Below are 21,508 nucleotides of genomic sequence, written 5' to 3' on the forward strand. Positions count from 1 at the left end.
CTACGTATCCACAGGCTGGTGTCTGTCCTATGGACAACTGTCCAGTTGGATCGGACATACATTGGTATGTCCGTCCGGAACATCATCGAAGACACATGCGTGGAAGATTGTACGTCGGTCCACATGTTGGGGGTGCCGAGAACAGGTGACGGAATGCAGTGAACTGCACTTATTTATAAGGAGAGGAAGGATTGAAACGGATTGAGTTCGTTGACCAATCCAAACACGCGTTACAAAATTCAGTCAGCCCACATCCAATCCGAAGAGAGCAGTCTGTGACGTCACGTAGTCTATATAGATTCGCTAGCGCCTGTGCGCAGTCAATTCATGCGACAGTTTTTCAACATGACGGAAACTCAGAAAACGATAAATTGGGGTGCATCAGCCGTGCAGACTACCCAAGGGAACCCTGACTTACTTTCAGAAGAGGTGAATTGGGATTTTGTGGATTTTCTTACCTCGCAAGAATTTGTTCCGGAACCTTGGTCACCTTCTCCTTCATTACCGGACGTGGAGAATTTTAGACAGAGACAGAAAGAAGAATTGGAGAAATTTATACAACAGCAAAAGGAAGCGGAACAAGCTTTTCTCCTACAGCAACAGCAGCAAGAAGTAGAGGTAAGAAAAAAGCAAGCAGAAGAAGAAGGAGCAGCAAAGAAACAAGGGTGTGAAAATCAAACGGTCACGGTACTGTTAGACATTTTAGCGGAGTTAAGAAGTCTGAAACAAATGTATCAGACTTCTTTATTACGACCGAAGAGAATACGACCTTCCCGAGCTAAACACTCCAACCCTGTGACTAAGCCTACCGTGCTACCCTTAGTGATTTCAACCAAATCATCATCATCAACAGTACGCAGTCCAGAAGTAGGCCTTGGCCGTGGCAAAGGCTTAAGACAGTTAAAGTTGATTGCTTAAACTCACCACTACACCAAAAAAAGGCCCTTTTCAGGGCCACCCACGTCTATCGAAAAGAGATGGACTTTCAATTGCCAACATCCATTCAAACTATAAAAAATCATTTTACCCCTATAGTACGTGTGTATGAGTGTGTGAGTGTAGGTTTTTATTTTAAAATCAAAACCCAAAGACACTTACCTTTTTATACCTAATTTATTTTTTTATAAATATTTACAATCCAATTCACAATTCACAACAGAGCACTTTAAAAAGTTCATAGACTTCTTCTGTCTCATTGTTCACTCTCTATGTTTTTTTGAATTTCTTCACCGTCACAGTCTTTTCTTCCTCTTCCTCCTCCTTTCTTCCCTTCTTCTTTTCTTCTCCTGTTTCTTTTTCTTCACCTGTCTGCTTTCTTCCTCTTCTTCTTCCTCTTCTTCCTCTTCCTCTTCTTCCTCTTCCTTTAAAGAATTCCTCTCTTCTTCTGACTCCTCTTGTTTCTTTTTTGGGCAATCTGTAGACCAATGTCCTTTTTCTTGACAATAATAACAGGTATCTTGACTTTTGTCTCTTCTAACCCCTTTTTTTCTTTTTTGACGGTCTGGACACTCTGAAGACCAATGCCCTTTCTTCTGACAGATATAGCAAGTATCTTGACTTTTATCTCGAAAGGAAGGAGAGTAGTCCGTCGGCTGGTCTGAAGAGAATTTTCTAATGACCCCTCGCAAAGCTCTGATGAAACGTTCGATCTGGGTAGTCTCTTCCATCGTTGTGCTCGGTTTGAGAGTGAAATGAATAGTGAAAGGACAAGACACATACCCTTTTATATACGCTGGTCTGCTATGGCTATAAATTAGTCCATGGTGTTTAAACTTTAGTCATTTGACATTTTGCTATCAAGATGAAACGATCCAATTCATTTGAGAAGAAAGAAGAAGAAAGTAAGAGGCAGAAACGTGATCTATCGCCTCGTACCAGGGCTGAAGTCTTGGCACAAATTCATGCCAGTGAGTTTGAAGAAGACATGAGTGAACCAGAATCCAAACCCTCTAAACAAAGTTCACCACCCTTAGTCAACCCTGAAAAGTACTATGACATTCGAGAGACGGAAAAGCGTCCCTCTAGAAAATTTAGAACCACGGCTTACAAATACACGGTGAAGTTTAAAGATTTCAAGTCCGAAGTACCGTTAGAGAAAGCAGAAGGGTTCATCACCGAGATGTGGGATTCTTTGCTCACCACACTCAAGCGACAATGTCAACCCAAAGAAGACGATCGCTTGAGACTTTCCATACAACACGACGGCTTGAAATCTCCTGTTTGGATCGAGTTTAGCAGCCCTGCAGAATTGACCGCTTCCAAAGTCATGGACAAGATTCAACACGTGCAACAATCTAATGATCAGTTTGACATCACCGATGGAAAAGCCACACTGGACATGACCCACGTCTCCCCTCCTCAAGGGACCGGACAACGCAGAAAGACCTTATTGGTCAACAACCTTCGCATTACCAAAACAAGTCTCGTCCAAATTAACAATTTTCAAGATCAGATGTGTTTAGCCTGAGCCATCGTGGTGGGACGAACCTATGCCGACAAGAACGACACGGTAGAATGGAAAAGAGCCTGGGAGAACATTCGAAAATCGAACCGAGCCAAACAACGAAGTGAAGCAGAACTCCTGTTACAACAAGCCGGCCTGCCCAAAGACACACCCTGTGGCATTCCTGAAATGCCAAAATTGCAAGATGTCCTAGCTCCACGCTACACCTTGAAAGTGCATCCTCAAGAAGTGCGCGGGTCTCTGTTGTTTCGAGGGAAAGACTTTTAGGATGGAAAATACATTCACCTCTATCATCACGATGACCATTTCGATACCATTACCACTATCACTGAATTCCTGGGATACAAATATTACTGTGAGAAATGTGACCATGGTTACAATAATCGAGAGCAACACAAACATTGTGGATCGAAATGCTCAGGATGTTTGGCCTCTCAACCCTGTCTGAGCGAAGGGCAAGAACCAGTGCATTGTCCTGCTTGTCTGCGCACGTTTGTCAGTCCTGCCTGTTACCAACAGCATCTGAAGACGCAAGGTTCACAGCAGAAATGTGCGTGTCAACTCCTGAGATTGCGCCCCACGTGTGGACAAGGCATACTTACCAATAATACCAAGGCACACGTTTGTCGAGGAAAGAAAAAATGTCACATTTGTCACCGAATCGTGGACTTGGAACACCAATGCTACGTGCAAAAATATCAACCCCAACCAGAGAAAGAGGACGGTCACAAGATGAAAGGCAATTTCATCTTTTTTTATTTCGAATGCATGCAAGAGACCGGTATTCACATTCCTAATTTCTGCATGGCTCATCGAGCGTGCGAGAAGTGCATTCAAGAACCTATCTTGAGTTATTGCCCTCACTGCAGCAAGATTCCTGGAGGACGTGAAAAAATCTTTCGGGAACCGAACACGCTAGCCGATTTCGCCCGATGGGTCTTAGACCCCATCGACAAGACATGGAGCCAAGAGGATATCGAACGTTACGGAGATTGTCATCGTCATGCCACGGTGATGGCTCACAACTTCTCCGGATACGATGGACAGTTTCTTTTGAGATACTATACGGAACATGGCACCGAGCGTCCTAAAGTCACTTTGAACGGAGCCAAAATCATTTTCATGCAAGTGGGACAAGTGCAATTTAAAGATTCGATGAGCTACTTAGCCATGCCTTTGAGTCGAATGCCTAAAACGTTTGGAATGACAGAAATGGCTAAAGGGTACTTTCCACACTTTTTCAATACGGAAGCCAATCAACACGCCGTTCTACCCCATTTGCCTGAGGCTCACTATTACGACCCTAACAACATGCGTACCGAACAACGAGAAGCTTTCTACGCTTGGTACCAGGTTCACGCCTCGGACCCTTTCGACTTTCAGGAAGAAATGCTAAAGTATTGTCGTTCCGACGTGGACATTTTACGACGTTGCTGTGGAAAATTTCGAGAACTGTTCATGGAACACGAAGGGGTCGATCCATTGAAAGAAGCTTGCACCAGTACCAAAGCGTGTTCCTTAGTGTACCGGCAACGATTCATGCCTGAAAACACCGTGGCTGTCATCAGTCCTCAAACGACCAACTATGTGAAACGTCAATACTCGGTGAAAGCCCTACGTTGGTTACATTACTTGTGTGACAAGGAAGACAAATGGATTCAGCATGCCCGCAACGGAGGAGGTGAAAAGACCATCGTAACGCATTCGGTCGATGGCTGGGACTTAGAAAACGCAAAGATCGTGTACGAGTTTAACGGTTGCTTATTTCACGGATGTCCCGTCTGTTACCCTGATCGTAGCACTAAAAATCAGTTTATACAACGAACCATGGAAGACTTGTACCAGGCCACTTGTCAGCGACGCCTAAAGTTAGAACAGCAAGGATACCAAGTGGTGGAAATGTGGGAACACGAATACGATCACCGTTTGAAAACCGATCCCGAGTTTAAACACATCGTGGAAAGTTACCAGTTCATAGACCCCTTGAACCCGAGGGATAGTTTATACGGAGGAAGGACCAATGCCACCTGTTTGCTGTACCAAGCCGACGAAGAGAAAGGGGAAGAAATGAAATACTTGGACGTGTGTTCGCTGTATCCCTACGCGTGCAAATATTGTCGCTTTCCTGCAGGGCACCTGCAATTGTTAACGGAACACATCGACCTGAAAAACATTCGACAATACAAAGGCTTGATCAAGTGCAAAGTTTTGCCTCCCACGGACTTGTACCATCCCGTGTTACCTCACCATTGCCAAGGCAAAGTGATGTTTCCTTTGTGCTGTACTTGTGCCGAAACGTGCAACCAAGATCAACCTTGCCAGAACACCCAGGAAGAACGGGCTTGACGGGGACGTGGGTCAGCGTAGAATTGTTCAAAGCTCTGGACATGGGATACCAACTGTTAGAAGTGTACGAAATTTGTCACTTTCCCAAGACACAACAATACCACAAGGGTGACCCCACGCAGAAAGGAATTTTCGCAGACATCGTGGATGCCTTTTTGAAACTGAAGCAAGAAGCCAGTGGCTATCCGTCCTGGTGTCACACTCCCGAAGACCAAAAGACATTCAAAGAGAAATACTGGGCACAAGAAGGCATTACTATAGATCACATCGAGAAAAACGAAGGCAGGCGATCGTTTGCCAAAGTGATGTTAAATTGCTTGTGGGGTAAAATGGCACAACGACCGTGTTTACCCAAGACGGAATATTTGACCGAACCTTCCCGCTATTTCCAGATGATTCACGACAAAACCAACTTCATGAAAGACGTGTACGTCGTTCGCGAGAATTTGATCTTGGTCAATTAAGAAGAAGATCTGGACTTTGTACAAGACGACCCCTTTGGAAATGTCATCATTGCGGCTTACGTGACAGCTCATGCTCGCTTAAAATTGTACGAAGCTTTAGAACTGTTAAGGGAACGTGTCCTGTACTTTGACACGGACAGTTGCAGTTACATCGATCACCCGAGTCAACATCACCCTGACATCGAAGGAGACCGTTTAGGAGCCTGGACAGACGAGCACCCCGACGACAAGATTCTAAGTTTCGCCAGTGGTGGTCCTAAAAATTACGGTTACGGATACCGGGACAAACAAGGAGAAGTGCACACGAAGTGTAAAGTGAAAGGATTGACTCTGAATTATCGTACCAGTCGAGTGGTGAACTTTGACGTATTGAAAGAAGCCTTGCAGTCTAGAGAAGATGAACACTTTAAAGTGACCACCTATCAACCCAACAAGATTGTACGTTTCCCCACTCACCACCTCGTCAGTCGACCCTTGGAAAAAGTCTATCAAACCGTGTACCAGAAGCGAGTGCGGCTTCCCAACCACTTTACATTGCCGTATGGACATGTCGGTATAAAACATTGGCTGTAAGAGGATAGCCACCAGAAGTATGACTTCGCCACAGCAAGAATCGAGTGAGAAATCCAGTGAGAACTCCAAGTTCAAACCCTACCATTTTCCGGTTTTCTTGCCTGACTATTGTGATTGTGTCCGTCGATTGGACACGTTTCAAAAATGGCCTACGGATAGGAAAGGATTACCTACTTCGCATGTTTTAGCTAGAACAGGATTTGTCTACTTCGGACCTGAGTCTGGATTGGGATACGAAGTACAGTGTTTCGCTTGCGGACTGAAGTTACGAATGGATCTATGTATCTATAAAGACTCAGCTATTCTGGAACATACTCGATGGTCTCCGCACTGCCCTTACCTTTCTATGGCCTTTCCACCCATTACACTACGGTACAATTATGACGGTACCTTAGAGACGGTACCTTCCAAAACAAGAAATAATAAAGGAACGATGTACAAGCTTGAGACTGCATTGCGACTAGTATAAAAAGGGGCTATGGTCAAGATCGATAGTTCATTGTGACTACCAAGACCAAGCGAATAAGATGAATACTTTCAGAGAAACACAAAACAAGTTCAGACAGGCACAATTCAAGTTTGGGGCCTCTAAAGTGGAATGCGATTGTGAGCCTTGCGATGGGAACGATGCTGTATGCTGTGACCTTAGCGATGCCGTAAAGCATCATGGGAACTTTAATGTCACTACCCCTATCATGGAAAGTGATGCTGTGCGTGTCAAACCTGAGGGATGCGAAAGCGATGCCGCTCGTCCTCTTGGACACTTTACTGGGTTTCGTTTTAAATGTGGATGTCCACCTTCACGTCTACCTCCCTACGGATGTCATCCAGCCCTGAGCAAACTCCTGTCCATGTCACGCAACCCTCATCGAAACGAACCTGTGAAAGACGAATATTCGTTTCCTGTGCGTTTGTCGGAATACTGCGACTTTGAAAATCGTCTTCAATCGTTCAAAGGAAAATGGCCTAAGTATCTGGGAGGACCGACCACCGAAGAATTAGCCAAAGCCTGATTTTTCTACTTGGGCGAAGGGGATAAAGTCAAGTGTTTCAGTTGCGGTGTGTCACTTCACCACTGGGAACCACAAGATTCGGCCTACCTAGAACATGCTCGTTGGTCACCGAATTGTCATTACTTACCCTTAGTGGGACCGAGACATTGAAGTAACTTACCATGTCGTTGAAGAAGAAGAAACCAGATTGGTTAGGAGTCAAATGTTGGACATCACCGACACCAGTATTTAAACTCCATTTCATAAACGATATTGAATCATTACCTAAAGAACTACAAGAGAAGATTTACAAGGAAGTTTGGCAGGGACTTGCCAGAGTGAAATCTCAATGGGTAACTGTAGAACTTTTGTGCCGAGAAATTCACAAGAGGAAAGTGAAAATAGTCAACCAGTGTGTTAGATTTCTCTGGGTCAAGGGTGCATTCATTCTATTATATTACTCTAGACCGTTTACATCAAAAGAGTTCAATGAGAATCTTGAACGTTACCCTGAATGGCAGTGGTCAGAAATTACTCACTATGTGGATTACTTTTGCTCTAGGAGAAGATTGTGAATTGTACGGACTGACCTATTCATGGATACTTTACAAGAGAACATTCGTGCTTTGCCTGTGGAGTTGAGAGAACGCATTTACTGAGAACTGGTCAAAATACAAGTGAAACGTAAAGAACAGTTGCATCCGTTACGTTACCGGTGTTTGAACCACTGGTACCTGAATGCTGTACAAGGACTGATTCAGTTGAAAGTGTTCCATTGGACAGACATTGATCAACGACCCCTGGTTTTAAAAAGGATTGGTTTGCTATTGATGATTCTATCTACTACATTGTAAACTTAACTGCATCGAATTCCAGAGGAAGAGTTAACGAATTACCAACATCTTTTACACAATGTCAACTTAGTGAAAGAGGAAACTTCTGAACGAATTGTAATGTGTAAATTAGTGATTCAACGATTTAGATTCGACACTGAAGTAAAACCATGTCTGTGCAAACGGTACATTTCTTGTGTCAGAAAGAGGATTTAGTATGACCTATTCATGGATACTTTACAAGAGAACATTCGTGGTTTGCCTGTGGAGTTGAGAGAACGCATTTACCGAGAACTGGTCAAAATGCAAGTCAAACGTAAAGAACAATTGCATCCGTTACGTCACCAGATGTTTAACCACTGGTACCTGAATGGTATAAGAGAACTGATTCGTCAGAAATTGTTTCAGTGGTCAGACCATGTTCAACACTTTGAGTTAGTGAATGAACGAAATGTTCATCATTTTGGTTACTTCGAGATTCATCTAGTGCAACGCATTGAGGAAGACAAGTTAAAGGATTACCAACATATTTTACGTGGAATCTACTTAGAGGAAGAGGAAACTTCTAATCGAACTCTGAAGTTTAGGTAACAGTTTGGAGCATTTAAATTTCCCACTGGAGAACGAAGATCTCTGGGTAGAAAATACGTGCATTGCTTCCGAAACAAAGAGACTATAAAAACAGGAATCCATGCCACGACTTTTATCAAATGTGATTGAACAGATTCCGTGGAAGGAACTCAATGACCATATTCAAACCGTGGATCATTACCATCAATTATTACAAGAACTGTATCCATTCAATTTGGGTCGACGCATAGTGTGTGTCTTAGTGACTTGTTTTCTGTGATTTCGTTTACCAGCCGATTCCTTGTGGACTCTTTACGAACAGTACTTACCACCCAAATGGTCTTAAATGGTCACGAAAGACTCCTTTTGCTCAAAGCCTTGCGTTTTTATCTGGATACTTCTCGACCTCTACGGGAAAAAAAGATTCGTCAACTTTTAGCTACCGAAGACGTGTATGACGATGTGTGTGTAGCTTGTGACTTACACCCCCACTGGATAGATGTCCGTGACTGGAAAAAAGGGGGTTTTAAGGCTTGTACCCAAGAAGTGGCCCAGTATGCACGAGAGTTGTTTAAGGAAAAAAGTTACTTTTCAACCTGTGTTAGTGACCGTACCAGAAGAAGAAGAACCCGTCACCCAGGACAGGACTATCGTGGACATGCCTGAAAGACCCTTTCGGGAGGACACTTGTGTGACCTTACCCCCTATAGAACTGGTCAGAACATTACCCAAAACATGTTGTACAGACACTTGTTTTTGTTCCACGTTGATGGTTATCATGTGCCTTTTATCCTTGTACTTAAGCCTTTGGCTTTTATGTATTTTTGTCTTTCGTGTTCATGTTTAAAACATTCAATAAACGTGTCTTGAAAAAGTATATAAACTCTTGTCTTGTCTGTTTTCGTGTCACAAGTGACATTCCTAACACTATGGCTACCTCTGCTGTCTCTGCTCCCTCTTCCTCCACTGTCAAAGTCATCGACGAACACTTAGATCGTGCCAGTTGGGAGGCTTTGTATCTTCGCCATCCCTTTAACATGCTCATTGCTGGACCTAGCGGTTCAGGCAAAACCGAATTGGTCAAACGTTTGATCGAACATAAACATCATTTGATCGATCGTCCACCGCAACGCATCGTGTGATGTTACAAAGAGTGGTAATCGGCGTACAGCCTCTTGCGAGAAAGTCAAGGCGATTCCATCGTGTTTGTGGAAGGCATTCCTAAAGAAGATGACAGGATCGTCTCTGACTCCCGTCAAACCCATTTGGTCATTTTCGACGACATGTTAGGAGAAGACGAAGAAGAAATTAAACTGTGGTTTACGCGCAAAGGGCATCACCGTAATGTCAGTGTCGTTTACATCACTCAAAATTTGTTTCAACAAAGTAAAGCCCATCGCACCATCAGTCTCAATGCGCATTATATGGTCTTGTTTAAAAGCCCTCGAGATAAATCACAAGTGCAAGTCTTAGCCAAACAGTTAGGAACGCCTTGGCTGACTCAGGCGTACGACGATGCCACTCAAACTCCACATGCTTATTTACTCGTCGATTTGAAACCTACGACCCCCGATGATTTGCGATTTCGTACCCAAGTGTTTCACCACTGGTGCCAAGACGGAGGGCCTGTCCTGTACACGTCTCCGTCCTCGACTTAATTTCACTCCAAAAAAAAATCTATAAAAACCTCAGACAATTTTCGTCTGTCTCACAGTTTTATCATGACGTCCCTTCAGTCGCATCTTCCCGTCAAATTGATTCGTGCCTTGTATGGCATCAGTCGAGAAAAAAATCCACAAATACGGGCTCGTGTCTTAAAAGCTAGTCTCAAAGAAGTCTTACGATGGTTCATGGTGACAGCACGTCAATTACTACAAGGGATCATTCAGATTCCTCATTAAACCAAACGCTTTTTTTGATCGAAACAAAGTCGCTTTGACCCAACTGGCCGATCCCCGCATCGACACTCAAACCAAAAAACAAATTATTTTGAAACCTGGAGGGAGCGGTACTCTAGGAGGGGTCATCATTCGCTCTCTCTTAAGATGGGATCCTAATGCCCCCAAACTTCTCCCCAAGAAAAAAGCCAAACGAAGCTCCAAGAAGAAGAAAAAGAGCCACGGTGTCAAGACGAAGTCCCCAAGGAGACCCGTGTCTCCAAGAACTTCTCCAGTGGCGGGACCCTCCTCTTACCAGTCACCACCCCAGAAAAAGAAAAGCCCCGGAAAAAGAAGCAAAGAAAAAGTCTCCAGAAAAAGAAAAGCCCACAAAAAACTAGTCGCAAGAGAGGCACTTCGGCCAAGACGCAACTTTACACTCGCAAACCACGACCTGCAACAGCGGTGACTGCGTCTCCGGTAGCCTCAGGTTCATTCACTTCTCCGTTGATGACACCAAGAACTGAAGAGTACTTGGAGACGTTGATCACACCAAGAACTTCTCCGTTGATGACCCCAAGAACTTCCCCAGTGGCAGGACCCTCCAATTTAGCGGCAGTGGCCGCTGCTCACAAAGTACCTTCTCCCAAAATCAAAGTCCAAGAGAGATCGGGCATGTTACATAGTTTACTGGATTTGTCCAAGCAAGAACTGGCTCGATTTAGTCTGTTGCGTACCCCTGCACGACGTGTCGTGCCTGTCCTCAAGTTGATACGACGTAAAGACAATCAGTGGCGACGCGTTCCAGTATAAAAAAGGCCTGTGACTAAGTAGGGGTAGTAGTATTTTTGGTGCTGAAGACTCAAAGATGTCACCCTCCAGAAAACATCCCTCTTCTAAATCCCAAGGAAAGAAAAGGAAAGGACTGCCTCCTCGTTTAGTCAAACATGGGGACATGTTATCTGTCCTGTCCAAAACTTCTCCACCCCTACGAAAAAAACTCATCCAATCAGCTTCCAAACAGGTCATCGATACCGTGTGCGAATGTTGTTTGAACGTGTTGAAAGGCACGATCCCTTTGTCCAAACACCGGAAACAATGCTTAGGCAAACATCGTCACGTTCTTCGCCAAATGGTTCAAAAGAAAATTCCCATTCGTCAAAAGAAGAAGATGTTGGTCCAACATGGAGGAATTTTACCCCTCTTGCTAGGCCCATTGCTGAAAGGAGTCTTGGGAACCATGTTGGGAGGACTGGTGGGAGCAAGATAAAAAGGCCCTCTGAAGTCCCAAGATCTCAGAATTTACCCTTGACAACCCCATGGAAGGACGAAAACTAGCTTTAGTGCCTTACAAACGATGGATGGAATACCATCGTTGGCAAGAACAACACACCCCGCATTTACCTCCCAATCCCCATTTGAGCGAGATGTCCCAGTTACAACACGAATTGCAAACCTTGATGGATCGCCAAGATTTGTCCAAAACAGAAAAATCGCAAAAGTACGGTCAACTCTTGCAACGACTGCAACTCTTTCAGCAGAAAGCCTCAGACGAAACAGCTCTTCCCACTCTGAAAGATTTTAAGACCTTGATGAAAAGTCCAGCACCATCATCACTACCACCACCACCACTACCAGTGACCAAGACAGAAAAAGGTGAAGAAGAAGAAGGGTTTCAAACTCCACCAGAAAAAGTACGCAAGTTAACAACACCACCTACCTCCAGAATTGGATGGATTTAAAAGATGATGAGCACCCCTTCTTCATCAGAACAGAAAAAGAAGGTGAAGACAGAAGTGAAACAAGAAAAGATATCCCCTGTTCAAACATCCTCCTCTGCGACACCTATCGCCGGTCGAACACGCAAAAGCATTGCAATCCAAGAAAATACCCCAAGAGAAAAAGAGTAGCATCCTCCAAGAGTGGGTGTCTTATTAACAAACAAACAAACAAAAAATGGAAAAAGTGTTAGCCAGCATTTACTACGATCCCTCCCATCCTGCAGGTTACGCAGGAGTTGAAAAATTGTATTGTGCTGCCAAAACGCGACTGAAAAGTCTCCGTTTACCTCAAGTGCAACGGTGGTTACAAGAACAAGTTACTTACACTTTATACAAACCCATTCGACGCAAGTTTTCCAGAAGTCGCACCCGAGTGGAAGGTATCGATCATCAATGGCAAGCCGATTTAGCCGATGTCTCTCATTTGGCCAGCTACAATCGCGGCTACAAATATTTGTTTTGTGTCATCGACGTCTTTTCCAAATTTGCCTGGGTCGTACCCTTGTCTTCCAAATCGAGCAATGAGTTAGTGCGAGCCCTGCAACGAGTGTTGAAACAAAGCGGTCGTCACCCTCTTCGATGGCATACAGACAAAGGTACCGAATTTCTGAACCAAGCTTTCCAAAAAGAATTAAAGAAACGTGACATTCATTTTTTTACCACCGAGAATCCCGAAAATAAAGCCAGCATCGTGGAACGTTTCCAACGCACTTTGAAAGAACGCATGTGGAAATATTTTACGCATCACCACACTCTGAAGTACATCGACATCTTATCACACCTGGTGCAAGCGTACAACCAATCTTACCATCGAAGCATCGGATGTGCCCCGCAAGAGGTGACTCCCGAGAACGCAGTGCTGGTGTTTGAGCGCCTGTTTGGTACGTCCCCGACGAGGGCTGTCCCCAAGAAAAGTGGAGTGTTGGTCGTAGGAGATTGGGTGCGCATTGGCAAAACCAAACGCACTTTCGACAAAGGTTACTTACCTAACTGGACGACCGAATTGTTTCGTGTCACTGAACGAGTGTATGGCCGTCATCCTGCTGTCCACAAATTGGAAGACATGAACGGAGAAGTGCTCAAAGGAACATTTTATTTGCCCGAGTTACAACGTGTCACCAAAAAAGAAGACGACATCGAAAGCATTCTCGAGCGCCGAACTCGTAAAGTGGGCAAACGACGTGTCAAAGAAGTCAAAGTACGTTGGAAAGGATATCCACCCAGTTTTGATTCTTGGATCGACGCTTCGCAAGTCATCGACTATAAAAAGAAGTGACCATCATGCCCTTTCACACAGACGCAGCTACTACTGCTACCACTCCTTCATCCAGTTCTTCTCTGCAAGATTTACAAAAACAACCCTTGTGGGTGTGGTGAGGAGAACGTGTGCCTAAAACACAAATGGTCTTTTTCTGCCAAATCTTTGTGGTGTATTGTGTCATCGGGGCAGCCATCGTCAATTTGAGTTTGCAACAAGGAGACAAACAATTGTGGAGCATTTTATTAAGCAGTTGCATCGGTTACCTGCTTCCCAATCCCTCCCTGAAATTCTCTTCCAACGGAAACAACGGGAACCTTGTGTCCAGTGCCAGTGTCAGTCACCGCTCAAACAACAACAACAACAACCCCATTTTGGGCGGAGACACGTCTCTGACGTCCAGTAACCCCTCGGACAGCCAAAGAATTCTGGAATTATAAGTCACACTAACAACCAATTTTACTTAACCTTACCCAGTGACAGTTCTATGGAGATGTTTCCCAAGAACACGTTGTGCTGTTACACGGCCAAATTACCTCAGGCCATCCAATTAGATCACGAAGCCCATTGGGAAGTGGCTTTAGTGGAAATCATTCACCCGACCCAAGTCCTCAATGTCCTTCCCAATCAAAACAAATTTGAGGTGGAAGTTCATGACGAACAATTTCAACAGTACTTGGATACCTATGGCAAATATAACATAAAAACCCCTGGCACAAAAAATCAAAAGCGGACCACCTATCACTTGTCCATTCCCTCAGGCTATTAATTTAGTGGTCAACATTTGGTGAGCACCATAGCCTCCAGGTTTAATGTCGTGTTTCAGAAAGCTTTGGAGAGTGTCAAAAAAGTGTCACCCTGGAATACCACAAAACAGCTCGTCGCTTCCTGATGAAATTTCCTGAGGGGGGTAAAATCATGTCTTTTTTATTTTGTCCTGAATTGTTTGCCATGTTGCGCGGGGACATGGAGATGAGAAAGATAGTATAACAAAAATCCGAATTACCAGTCATTTCCGACAACGATTCTTTTGCCAAGTATTTTCGTACCCGGGTAGAACTGAACCAAGGACTGAATTTGATCTTTGTGTACTCCGATGTGGTGGAGTACAACGTGGTGGGACACACCTCCGTGCCATTACTGCGTGTCATTCCTTTCAAAGTAGATTCTGCCACGGCCGCTGACGAGGAAGGTGGAAACACTTATCAAGTCCACCGCGAATTTGTACATCCTCATTATTTGCCTGTCAGCAAGTTGTATTTGGACACGGTCAACATTGCTATAAAAGGAGATCTGGGACAAAATATTCCATTCACCAAAGGAAAAGTCATGGTGAAACTCCATTTTCGAAAACGGTTCTCTCACGACTTGTAAGTCATGTATCCAGTGTACCGAGGGGTTGCTCGACAGCGAGGACACGGTTTAGGAGATATGTTAAAATCGGCCTTTCGTTCGGTGGCTCCGGTGTTGAAACCGATGGTGACACGCGGATTGCACGCCTTGAAAGATGCGGCACTGACGTAAGGCAAAGAATTTCTCCAAAATGTCATCATCAACAAACAAAACCCCAAAGAAGCCTTCATGAGGGCAGGCAAAAATGTCTTGTTGCAAACGAGTAAAGACATTTTGGGCCGACGAGAAACACCTATAAATGCCCTGCACGCTACCGAGTCAGGCATTCCTACTTCCTTAAAGCCACAGCAAGGACAAGGCAGAAAGAGACGACGAAGAAAACACCCTTTCACCAGACTTCACACTTCTAAAGCTAGAAAGGCCAAGAAAAGAAGAACCGTTCGAGACTTAGACGTTTTCGATTATTGAGAAAGAGAAAAAAATGATGCACCGAGAGTCTTGCGCTTGTTCCAAGTCGGAACTGGATCTGTTTGCCATGCCCCCCACCATGATGACGATGCAAGAATCGCAGTGGGTGGAATTTCATCCGGTCTCCTCTTTGACGGATTCCGCTCCCATCGAGTTTGAAATCAAAGGACAACCCGAAGATTACATCGATCTGAATAGCAGTTACCTGTACTTGAAAGTCAAAGTAACCGAAGCGAACAACGGTCCCATAGACAGTGATGATGTAGTAGCTCCCGTCAACAATTTCATGCATTCCTTGTTTAGCGAAGTGGACTTGTACTTGCATAACAAACTGGTCAGCAGCAGCATGGATACTTACCCTTACCGAGCGTACCTGGAAAATCTCTTGACGTACGGAAAAGAAGCCAAGAACACTCATCTGGATGCTTGCGTGGTATGGAAACCTGACAAAGCGGCTAAGTTCAACGGCATTACACTTGCTGGGGATGCTTCAAATCCAACGGGATTTGTAGAACGACGAACGAAAATTCATCTAAGTCGTAGTTTAGAACTGATGGATCGCTTGCATCTAGACATGTGGTTACAAGAAAAGTATTTGCTCAACGATGTGGATATCCGTCTGGGACTGAATCGTAGCAGTGCCGCTTTCCATTTGATGGCTGCTGCTGATGCCACTTACAAAACCAAAATCGAAGAAGCCAGACTCTACGTGCGACGTGTGGAAGTGTTGCCTAAAGTGGGAAACGACGTCAGTCAGACGTTGAGCAGAACGACCGCCAAGTATCCGATACGAAGAGTGGAAGTGAAAACGTTCACCATTCCTGCTGTACAGCGATCCATGATCGAAGATCATCTGTTCCAAGGACAGTTACCCAAACGTTTAATCCTTGGTATCGTCAAGAATTCAGCCTTCAACGGAGCCTACCATGAAAATCCTTTTGAGTTTCAACATTGCAATGTGTCCAAGATTGAAGTCAGTCGCGATGGTAAGACCTTGTGTACCCGACCCTTTGAGCCTAACTTTGGTGCCTCGAAGAATTATTTGAGATCGTACTTGTCCCTGTACGAAGCTACCGGACAGTTAGGAACCAACACCAGTTACGGTATTACGTACGAGGATTATGCAGGAGGCTACGCTTTGTGGGCTTTTGATTTCACTCCAGACCAAGGCAGCGACGAGGGGCATTTCCACCCTATAAAATCCGGCCAGATTCGTGTGGAAATTCAGTTTTGCGAGTGCACTGCCCACAGAGAACACAGTGAACGTCATCCTGTATGCAGAATTCGATAATACCTTAGAAATCAACAGTTTAAGAGAAGTCATTCTAGATTATTAGAAGCTATGGAAGACTGTTATCCCTCTTTACCTACTGGAGAAACTTTGGAGATGGAATGTGAGGAGACCGTGGAAGAAGAATCCCAAGACAAAGACGAAGAAGTTATCATGACGAAGTCGAGATGGCCAGAACAAGAAGCGCATTTAGTCTCCTGTTTTGCTACAGTCCTGGCAGAAAAAATGAAGGAATTAATCAAGGAAGAGTGTTATGGATGTCAAAACGATCATCCCAGTCAAATTCAACACGATAAATGCCTGATGCCGAGTCAAGAAGAAAAATTGGATGAGTATCTGGACGAAGCTTGGGGTCTCATCTCGAAAGAAGTCGTGTTGCATCAGTGGTATAAAGGCTTGCGTGAACATTCTTGTCCTCCATTAATGCCTCTGGAGATCCGTCGCATCGAAACTCTCGTGAACCAGGGTCCGAAATCAGAGCTAAACGTCTTTTACTTGTCAGACATTTTCCAAGAGAAAATCAGGATCGAATTGATCACTTATCATTACCTGTGAAGAAAAACCCCACACAAATAAATGGATACCTGGGAACTTTATTACCTTTTGAACTACAGCTCGTACACGGCTTCTTGGAATCCTGTCGTCTGTGCTAAAGATGAACTCCCTCATCGCAAACCTCAAGACCATCAAGCTTATGCGATCAACACGGACGACAGTCATCTCCCAGGAACCCACTGGGTAGCCGTCTACTTTCCTCAAGAAGGATGTGTGGAATATTTCGATTCGTATGGATTGCCTCCTTTGGAAGACGATATCATTGACTTTATGAGAAGAAATGCTCAGACCACACGATTCAATAATGTGAAATTACAAGGCACAGATTCCTTGGTGTGTGGACAATATTGTGTGTATTTTCTGCATCATCGGAGCCTGGGCTATTCCTTAGAACATTTAGTGACTCATTTTGATTCTCGTTCTTCTTCTAGAAACGATGTGAAAGTAGATAAATGGTTTTGTGACCATTATGCTTATATTTTGTCTCAAGCTAGGAAACGTAGTGTCCATCAATGGCCTAATGACTTCCAAAAGTGGAAATCACAATTTCATTCACAACGTTGTCAGCCCTGTCCAAAATAATGTGTTAGTTAAAAAAAATGTTTGTCATTTGAAAAAAATGTTTGATGTTATATTGTTTGGTTATTGTTAAAAATGTTATAGTTGTTTGTTAGTGTTAAGTGATTTTGAATAAAAAAATGTTGTGTTTTGAAAAACAAAAATGCCTTTGTGGTTTGTTTTGCTATAGGAATCTTGATTCATGCTCTTTGACTTCTTACTATCCCTCTCATGACACTCATTGAACGTTCCGGCTCGAAAACCATGTAGGGATGTTTTCCTTCACGTCCGCGCTGTGACTTTAAAACCGGGGGTTGTCGCCAGTCTAACCATCCATTGTCGACTCATCCTCCTACGAAGATGTGCTCCAGACTAGCTAAGCTAAACGAAGCCTACGTGAATTTGCATAGGGTCAGACACATTCTGATACCGAAGCCAGAAGACATAGAGAATATGAGAATGTTAAAAGTCACTGAAGACCTGATAGAAGAGCTCTTCAGAGAAGAAATGAACAGGGAGAAAGAAGAATGGACAGAGAAGTACAGACTTCAGAAACAGCAGAGAGAGCAGCAACAGCAGCAGCAGCGACCTGAACCTGAAAGAGGCTTTGTCGACTGTCGTATCGACAGCAAAGAGTTCTTCTTCTCTTTCCGAAGAAGCAGACCTATCGTCAGAAAGCCTATCGTCAGAGGACGTCGCATTCTTAGAATATAAAAGATCGCCCTAGCTTCAACTTCGTACACAAAAAAACCAGCCCTTTTCAGGGCTACCCCAATCTCTAGAAAAGAAATAACAATCGATTGCCTATAATAAGTTAAAACATAGAAGTGCGTGTATAGTCACATGAATTGTTTTTCTTAGTTAAAAAATGTGTGTGATTGTAAGCGCTCACGTACGTTTGTGTGGATAGTAGATTATGATAATTTTTTTTTGTTGTTTGAAGTGTGGGGATAGTAGATTTGGGTTTGATTTGACTGCTTTACGTATGTGGATAGTATATTATTGGTTTAATGAAAATTTTTAGAATAGTGATGGGTAGTATAAAAAAGTGAGTGAGTGTTTCTTTTAGCTCCGCGCGTTGTTTGGTCATGATCTAGGTAATATAAGTTTTGGGTCTTAGGGGGATGTTTTCCTTCACTTCCGCGCTTTAACTACAAGTTGAAAATCGCTCGGCAGTCTAGCTACCCTTGTTGATTGATTAACACTAGCGAAACTGTTAGAACTTCTTGTGCGCCTGGAATATGCCAGGCTCATACTGAATGAGCTGGCCGCAGAGGCTATAGTGGAAGAAGGAAGGATGAAAGAGGAGGAGAGAAAAAAAAAAGAAGAGGAGGAAAAGGAGAGAGGAATGGCTGTACCACAGACACAACAAGGAAATTTCAGAATCCCAGAGACAGAAGATTGGGATTCTGAAGCCGCTCATTCAGCCTCTGCACTCCCAACAAAAAGAGTGAAAGGAGATTGGAGTAGAAGATGTGTGAGTGGTGCCAGGCCTGGAAGGTGCCATCATTAACCAGGTGCCCTGGAGTTCAAAACAAACAGCCCTTTTCAGGGCTACCCAAACCTTTAGAAAAGAAATAGTAATCCATTTGCCAATGTGTGTATGTAGAATAGTGTGAATATAAACACTGACTCTTTTTCCTAGTCTGAGTGTATGTGTTTGTGTTTGTAAGCACTCACGTACGTTTGTGTGAATAGTAGATTATTGGGTTTTGTAAGCGCTTAAGTTGGTTTGTGTGGATAGTAGATTATTGGGATTTGATTTTAATGCTTTGCGTGTGTGGATAGTAGATTTTGGGTTTGTTTATTGCTGCTTCACGTATGTGGATAGTAGATAATATGAAATGAGAAAAGTAGGGGATGTTTTCCTTCACGTCCGCGCGTTTTAAGTGATGATCTAGGTAATATAAGATTCGGGTCTTAGGGGATGTTTTCCTTCACGTCCACACTTTTCGTATAAGAACCCACAACGTTCGTCGTTCGCACCATTCTACAAAGAATAAAAAAGAAGATGGCTTCGAACCACCTTGATAAAATGAAAAAATTGCAAGACGTCCTGGACAATTTGGGCATGATGGAGCAAATGTTAGTTAACCTAAACGAGGATCACTATTCTTATTGTCCCCATCGAGTGAAGATGGAGATCAACAATTTAAGAAAACTAAAGGAAATCATCAGTGATCTTTTGAAAGAAATAAAGGAGGAGAAGGAGGATGAAGAGGAAAGGATAAGGATGAGAGCATGGAACGAAAAAATTGAAAAGGAAGAAGAAAATGAGAAGAGGAAGAAAGAAGAGGAGGAGAAGCAGAAAGAAGAGAAAAAGAAGAAAAAGGAGGAAGAAAAGAAAGAAAAGAATAGAAAAAGTGTAGGACAGAAAACAAGACGCTGGTGGAGAAATAGAAGAAATTAGAAGAAGAAGAAGAAAACCCAAGGCCCTTTTCAGGGCCACTCCTATATCTCGAAAAGATCTTGACTTTCATTGCCTAGCCCCATTTTTTAAAAATTTTTTTGTTTAAAAAATAAAAAATAGAGACCCCTCCCTGTTTCAATTTTCATAGGCCCATCAGGTCGGGACCGTATTAAAATAGGATCCCGACCCTGTTCCATTTCCCCTGGTCCCTAGACAGTCCCACGATTTATTCCCATGTTCAATTCCCCTTATACCTAGAATGGATATTTTTTTTCTCCCATGTTAAATTCCCCTTGTCCCTAGAATGGATATTTTTTTCTCCCATGTTAAATTACATAGTCCCCAGAGTGGATATTTTTTTCTCCTATGTTAAATTTTACATAGTCCCCAGAGTGGATATACCTTTTTTAACATGGAAGTCCCCTAGTCCCCAGACCGTCCCACTTCACTACTAATATATAGAGGATCACGGATACCACCGTAACAGTTTCCAGATTTACAATTAACCAGTCCCGATTTAAAGCATCGCCTGTCTTGTCAGAACTAGCAAAATGTTCACCTCGAACTGCTTGGGGATCTTCTGACGAAAAAAGATGATATTATTTTCAAGCTGGACTGCATCTTTTGCAATACAAAGGATGAAAGAAAATGAAACAGAGGAGAGTATGGGCAAGAGAAGTTGTAGTACGATAGTTGGAAAACGGTCCTTGATATAGCAGAGAGAAGATGGGATGAGAAACGTCTCACTAGAATATGAGGTTATGACTTGTTTGCTTGAGAGGCGTGGTTCCAAAACCTATACCATAAGAAATATGTTCAAGATCCAGTCTAATGGAGATGATAAAGTTCAAGCGGAAGGAGCAAGAAGAGGTATATAATATAGTCAGGCTTTTACCAGTTTTGCCAGGCTATGGACAGGGAAATCATAAATCGCCACACACACAAAATCGTGAAAGTGACTGACGTATGTACGCAATACATATCTACTTAACAATATATAAAACACCAAAACCCAAACTGCAGGAGAGAGAACTTGAAGGCTAAGTTGGAGAAAACTTACATATACAGACTCAAGTTGCTATTATGTAAGCTTGACAACCAAGGCAAGTTCCAAGCCTGTTTTATGTACAATTCAGAAACAAGAGCTGAATATGCGGTGGAGTTTGAGTATTGGCTTACCACAACTGATATGGTTGTAGAGGTACTAAGTACAGCAAAAAAAGAAAATCTGATATGTGTAATTGTATGGAAGAAGACCAGCATAACAGAGCAAGACATGGTTTGTCTCAGTTACTGGTGAGAAACCTACCTAGAATGACACAATTGACAATTATCGTATGATCTATCACCGAATTACAAATTACAAGACGGTTCAGAAGTTACCGTGATGCACTGAGGAGGATACCAGAGAAGCTGGTCAAGAATATCTTAACCACATTTGATTTTGGCGTTTACATGAAGACATGTTCTCAAATGTCGAAGGGTTTTGCAGATAAGTATATCCTTTGCAAGCTTCCACTTGTGGCTGGTCTGCAAATATCTTGACCAAGAAATTGCACTAGCCTATTTACCTTTACTGCGTGGCCATTTGACGTACCAAATATGAAATGGTCTATAAATTTCTGAAGCTGAGTTGGGATGGCATTCGCATTTGCATGTGCTCTGCAGTTGGAGAACATAAAGAGCTGCCAGAGTTTTCCGAGACTTCAAAAATG

At 43.4% G+C, this 21,508-nt stretch overlaps 1 protein-coding gene across 3 annotated transcripts in view; it reads right to left on the reverse strand.

Moving 5' to 3' along the window:
- Window positions 1–21,508, reverse strand: part of LOC149805640 (methylated amino-acid transporter SLC25A45-like) — a 46,627-nt gene that overhangs the window by 7,890 nt on the left and 17,229 nt on the right. The window lies entirely within an intron of this gene.

The sequence above is a fragment of the Sinohyriopsis cumingii genome, chromosome 2 (assembly GCF_028554795.1).
Source record: "Sinohyriopsis cumingii isolate HCF-2022 chromosome 2, ASM2855479v2, whole genome shotgun sequence".
NCBI lineage: Eukaryota > Metazoa > Mollusca > Bivalvia > Unionida > Unionidae > Sinohyriopsis > Sinohyriopsis cumingii.